The following is a 7,140-nucleotide window of genomic DNA, read 5'->3' on the forward strand; positions in this document are numbered from 1 at the left end:
TGTCTCACACATACAGTGCCTTCAGAAAGTATTCATACCCATTGACTTATTCCACATTTTGTTGTGTTACAGCCTGAATTCAAAATGGATTCAATATTTTTTTCTCTCGCTCACCCATCTACACACAATACGCCATAATCACAAAGTGAAAACATGTTTTGAGAAAAATGTTGCATATTTATTGAAAATGAAATACAGAAACATCTCATTTACATAATTATTCTCACCCTTGATCAATACTTTGTAGAAGCATCTTTGGCAGCGATTACAGCTGTGAGTCTTTCTGGGTAAGTCTCTAAGAGCTTTCCAATCCTGGATTGTGAAACATTTGCACATTATTCTTTTCAAAATTATTCAAGGGCTGTCAAATTGGTTTACGATCATTGCTAGGCAACCATTTCAGGTTTTGCCATAGGTTTAAGTCGAAACTGTAATTCAGCCACTCAGGATCATTCGCTGTCTTCTTGTTTAACAAATCCAGTGTGGATTTGGCCTCGGCTATTGGTTATTGTCCTGCTGAAAGGTGAATTCATTTGTGGTTGAATCTGTGTTTGAAATTCACTGCTTGACTGCGGGATCTTACAGGTAATGAGGAATTTATTAAAACACATTATTATTGCACACAGAGTCCATGCAACTTATTATGCGACTTGTTAAGCACATTTTTACTCCTGAACTTATTTAGGTTTGTCATAACAAAGGGGGTGAACACCAAGACACTTCAGCTTTTCATTTTTTGTATTAATTTGTAACAATATAAAAATACATAATTCCAAGTTGACACTATGGAATATTGTGTGTAGGCCAGTGACCAAACATCTAAATTGTATACATTTTAAAAGCAGGCCGTAACACAAAATGTGGTACAAGTCAAAGGGTGTTAATACTTCCTGAAGGCACTAGAGGTTACTCTCTTACCGTGATAGCGCTGTTTCTCGTCCTTAGCGAGCATCACCGCCATCCTCAGCCCGATCCCGGAGGAGCAACCGGTGATTAGCACCACTTTTTGTCCTGGGTTCGACATGGCTCTCCTAACGTTTTCCCCTTAACGTTCAAACAACTAACGTCGCTTCTCTTCTCTCTCCAGTTGGCACATCGGGAATGAGCAAGCAGCAGCGCAAGAAAGATGACAGGGGCTTTGCGTTCAGAGCCACTGTAAGCGGATAACACGCACGCACACAAACACACACACACGGCGCTCCAGAGTCACATGGACAGCACAGACCTGCGCAAAGATTATCTAACCTGTAGGCTTCACTGTCGGTTGGTCATCTGGTGTGGCCTCCCCACCTCATCTGTTGAGCTCGGTAGAACAGTAATGACTAGGCCAGGGATCCCCCATCTGTTGAGCTCGGTAGAACAGTAATGACTAGGCCAGGGATCCCCCATCTGTTGAGCTCGGTAGAACAGTATGACTAGGCCAGGGATCCCCCATCTGTTGAGCTCGGTAGAACAGTAATGACTAGGCCAGGGGATCCCCCATCTGTTGAGCTCGGTAGAACAGTAATGACTAGGCCAGGGATCCCCCATCTGTTGAGCTCGGTAGAACAGTAATGACTAGGCCAGGGATCCCCCATCTGTTGAGCTCGGTAGAACAGTAATGACTAGGCCAGGGATCCCCCGTCTGTTGAGCTCGGTAGAACAGTAATGACTAGGCCAGGGATCCCCCATCTGTTGAGCTCGGTAGAACAGTAATGACTAGGCCAGGGATTCCCCCGTCTGTTGAGCTCGGTAGAACAGTAATGACTAGGCCAGGGATCCCCCATCTGTTGAGCTCGGTAGAACAGTAATGACTAGGCCAGGGATTCCCCCGTCTGTTGAGCTCGGTAGAACAGTAATGACTAGGCCAGGGATCCCCCATCTGTTGAGCTCGGTAGAACAGTAATGACTAGGCCAGGGATTCCCCCGTCTGTTGAGCTCGGTAGAACAGTAATGACTAGGCCAGGGATCCCCCATCTGTTGAGCTCGGTAGAACAGTAATGACTAGGCCAGGGATTCCCCCGTCTGTTGAGCTCGGTAGAACAGTAATGACTAGGCCAGGGATCCCCCATCTGTTGAGCTCGGTAGAACAGTAATGACTAGGCCAGGGATCCCCCATCTGTTGAGCTCGGTAGAACAGTAATGACTAGGCCAGGGATCCCCCATCTGTTGAGCTCGGTAGAACAGTAATGACTAGGCCAGGGATCCCCCATCTGTTGAGCTCGGTAGAACAGTAATGACTAGGCCAGGGATCCCCCATCTGTTGAGCTCGGTAGAACAGTAATGACTAGGCCAGGGATCCCCCATCTGTTGAGCTCGGTAGAACAGTAATGACTAGGCCAGGGATCCCCCATCTGTTGTTTACGGCTGCGAGTCAGAAGTAGAAACAAAGGGGCTGAACAGAACACACAAGGTACAATTTCAAATTTGGTTGAACATTAGCAGTTTTTCTCGTTATTTCAGTCACTGATAGTCACTCAATTAGCCCATATCAGCGAACATTTTTCAGCTTGGTAAATGAGTGTAGCAGCCAGCTATCTAAACGTGTAGTAATCATGGTCAAATTACAGCCTGGGGGCTCCCCCATTGATTTTGTTAGTCATTTTCACTCAGATATTACAGTAACAACTGTAAACATTTCTCTCCATCCTATGGCAAAATGTTTTTCGAATTTCAGCAAACTTGCGTCCCACCTACTCAACAGCCAGTTGAATCCCGTGGCGCGTTATTCAAATACCTTAGAAATGCTATTACTTCAATTTCTCAAACATATGACTATTTTACACCATTTTAAAGACAAGACTCTCGTTAATCTAACCACACTGTCCAATTTCAAAAAGGCTTTACAACGAAAGCAAAACATTAGATTATGTCAGCAGAGTACCCAGCCAGAAATAATCAGACACCCATTTTTCAAGCTAGCATATCATGTCACATAAACCCAAACCACAGCTAAATGCAGCACTAACCTTTGATGATCTTCATCAGATGACAATCTTAGGACATTATGTTATACAATGCATGCATGTCTGTTCAATCAAGTTCATATTTATATCAAAAACCAGCTTTTTACATTAGCAGGTGACTAGCATGTGACTAGCATTCCCACCGAACACTTCCGGTGAATTTACTAAATTACTCACGGTAAACGTTCACAAAAAAGACAACAATTATTTTAAGAATTATAGATACAGAACTCCTATATACACTCGCTATGTCCGATTTTAAAATAGCTTTTCGGTGAAATCACATTTTGCAATATTCTAAGTAGATAGCCTGGCATCACAGGGCTAGCTATTTAGACACCCAGCAAGTTTAGCACTCACCAAAGTCAGATTTACTATAAGAAAAATGTTATTACCTTTGCTGTTCTTCGTCAGAATGCACTCCCAGGACTTCTACTTCAATAACAAATGTTGGTTTGGTCCCAAATAATCCATTGTTATATCCAAATAGCGCCGTTTTGTTTGTGCGTTCAAGACACTATCCGAAAGAGTAAATAAGGGTGACGAGCACGACGCATTTCATGACAAATAATTCTAAATATTCCGTTACCATACTTCGAAGCATGTCAACCGCTGTTTAAAATACATTTTTATGCCATTTTTCTCGTAAAAAAGCGATAATATTCCGACCGGGAAATCGTTTTTTAATACAAAGAGAGCGAAAGTAAAAGCAAGGGATCCCCTCATGCACGAGCCTCAGTCTGGTGGCCCTCTGATAGAGCACTTGCCAAAAGCGCTAATGTGTTTCAGCCTGGGGCTGGAATTACATCATTCAGCTTTTTCCCGGGTTCTGAGAGCCTATGGGAGCCGTAGGAAGTGTCACGTTACAGCAAAGATCCTAAATGTTCAATAAACAGAGGCAAGAAGCCCAAGGAACGGTCAGAGAGGGTACTTCCTGTTTGGAATCTTCTCAGGTTTTTGCCTGCCATATGAGTTCTGTTATACTCACAGACACCATTCAAACAGTTTTAGAAACTTTAGGGTGTTTTCAATCCAAAGCTAATAATTATATGCATATTCTAGTTTCTGGGCAGGAGTAGTAACCAGATTAAATCGGGTACGTTTTTTATCCAGCCGTGCAAATACTGCCCCCTATCCCCAACAGGTTAAACTCACAGCATTTTCTCTACACCCCATTGCAAAATGTGTAGAATTACAACAAAATAACTTGGGCATGGGTGGGGGGTAATGGCAGGCCCTCATGATGAGTTCAGATTTTTTGAGGCCAGTCCCATCAAAGTTGCCCATATCTGGACTAGGCTATGTATCATTGGTAAGGGAAAACTAACAACAGCTACTCTGGTGGATAAAGAAAGGGTGTTTCTCAAAATGTATACTACCCTGCTTCAAGCACGGAAATTGGAGCACAGAAGAGTCGACGTATGAGTCCAAATGAAAGTATACGAAACGGAGCACGGAGGGCACTTCTCGAATGCATTCTTCGTTTGTACATATTTTGAAGCATGCATGATGCAAGCTTTAACGGAAAGTATGACGCGAAATATGATGCAACCATGTAAAAAATTCTGAAAATTTTATGAAATCAATAGCGGCCATTATTTGAGCTGAAGCAAGTGAAACGCACTCCGACTTCAGAATTAAATGTCACATCTCATATGTTACCTTGTTATCTTGATAAGTTAAATAAATACATGCTGTGTTAATTTTGGCATGTTTACCTGCATATGTACTGTAGATAGCAAGCCCATAATAAGTCAACAGTGGTGTAAAGTACTTAAGTACTTGTATCCTCAAGGTTAAAGTACTACCTAAGTCGTTTTTTTTGGGTATCTGTACTTTACTATTTATATTATTGCCAACTTTGGCTTTTACTTCGCTACATTTCTAAAGAAAATCATCTACTTTTTACTCCATACATTTTCCCTGAAACCCAAAAGTACTCCTTACATTTTGACAGGAAAATGGTCCAATTCACTCACTTATCAAGAGAACATCTGTGGTCATCCCTACTGCCTCTGATCTGGCGGACTCACTAAACACAAACGCTTTGTTTGTAAATTATGTCTGAGTGTTGGAGTGTGCCGTTGGTTATCCGTCAATAAAAACAAAACATCTAAAATGAATGGTTGGTTTATGGGCTTGTAAGTAAGCATTGTATTCGGCGCACATTACAAACACAATTTGATTTGATTTGAAATGTGCCTTCTGGTTTGCTTAATATAAGGAATTTGAAATGATTTATACTTTTACTTTTGATACTTAAGTATATTTTAGCAATTACATTTACTTTTGATACTTAAGTATATTTTAGCAATTACATTTACTTTTGATACACCTGTTGGGGCTAGGGGGCAGTATTGAGAATTTTGAAAAGAATATGTGCCCATTTTTAACTGCCTCCTACACCAACTCAGAAGCTAGGATATGCATATTATTAACAGATTTGGATAGAAAACACTCAGAATTTTCTAAAACTGTTTGAATGGTGTCTGTAAGTATAACAGACCTCATATGGCAGTCAAAACCCTGAGACAAATTCTGACAGGATGTGGATATCTGATGTGTTGAATTACTTTTAAGCCTATGCCATTGAAACACACAGGGATTTATTCATCATTGAGCACTTCCTACGCCATCCACTAGATGTCACCAGTCTTTACAAAGTGGTTTGAGTCTTCTACTGTGAAAACTGACCGAACAAGAGACTTGGAACGATGGTCATAAGCGGATGGCCTATACGACTCTGGCGCGCGAGTGCATGTTTGGGTACTCTCGTTCCAATACGTTTTAAAAGAGAATGCAATCGTCTGCCTTGAAAATTATTGAAGTTCTGATTGAAAAAGGCCCTAATGATTTATGCTATACAACGTTTGACATGTTTGAACGAACGTAAATATTTTTTTTCCCTCTTTGATGAAGACAAGTCCGGCGGGCGTCGTTCATGTTTTTGAGTAGCCTACAGGACGCGCTAACAACACGGAGCTTTTTGGACATAAATTATGAGCTTTTTCAAACAAAACTACATTTGTTATGGACCTGGGAATTCCTGGAAGTGCCTTCTGATGAAGATAATCAAAGGTAAGGGAATATTTATATAGTATTTTGGATTTTAGATCTCTCCAACATGGCGCCTAGTCTGTATCGCCAAGCCTATTTTTCTGAGGACAGGACTTTGTTTATTGCAAAGTGTGATTTCCCAGTAAAGTTATTTTTAAATCTGGCAATGCGGTTGTGTTCACGAGATGTTAATCTATAATTCTTTGAATGACAATATAATATTTTACCAATGGTTTCGAATAGTAATTATTTCATTTGTTGTGCTGATTGACTGGCGGTATTGGAGGGAAAATATTTCCTCAACATCAACGCCATTGTAAAATGCTGTTTTTGGATATAAATATGAACTTGATAGAACAAAAAATGCATGTATTGTCTAACATAATGTCCTAGGAGTGTCATCTGATGAAGATTGTCAAAGGTTAGTGCATCATTTTAGCTGGTTTTCTGCTTTTGGTGACGCCTGTCTTTGCATTGACAACATTACACACAGCTATTTTCAATGTACTGTCCTAACATAATCTAACTTTATGCTTTCGCCGTAAAGCCTTTTTGAAATCGGACAACGTGGTTAGATTAAGGAGATGTTTATCTTTCAAAGGGTGTAAGATAGTTGTATGTTTGAGAAATTTGAATTATGACATTTAATTGTTTTCAAATTTGGCGCTCTTGATATTTCACCTGCTGCTGATAGGGTGTACCAGGGGTGGGACAATTGGGTACTTTTTCTACCAATGTAAGTCAGTAGGGCTAACTGGCTAGCTGCTAGTACTGTTAGCTAGCCAGATAGCCACGAAGAATTGTTAGCTAGCTACCCATGAAGAATTGAAATATATCTTGCATAATATTCATTTTAGGTAAGTTTTGCCTGTTTAACTAGCTGGCAAGCTAGATCATTACGATTCACATAATTAGCTGATAATTATGAAGTAAAACGTTTGCTTTGTTGCCATCGTTCTGGCTGGAAGTTTCAGTGAATGAGGAGGAGAAGCATGAGGTAATACAGTAGGGTACTTCTCAGATGTTTTGCTTTATGCATTCCCCACAGTCTCGTCCTCACAAGAACATACTCAAGAGAATGTGATCGGAGAATGCACACGTACATGAGAGTGTGGATTATGGTAGTATGCATATTGAG

Source organism: Salmo trutta, chromosome 38 (genome assembly GCF_901001165.1).
Source record: "Salmo trutta chromosome 38, fSalTru1.1, whole genome shotgun sequence".
NCBI lineage: Eukaryota > Metazoa > Chordata > Actinopteri > Salmoniformes > Salmonidae > Salmo > Salmo trutta.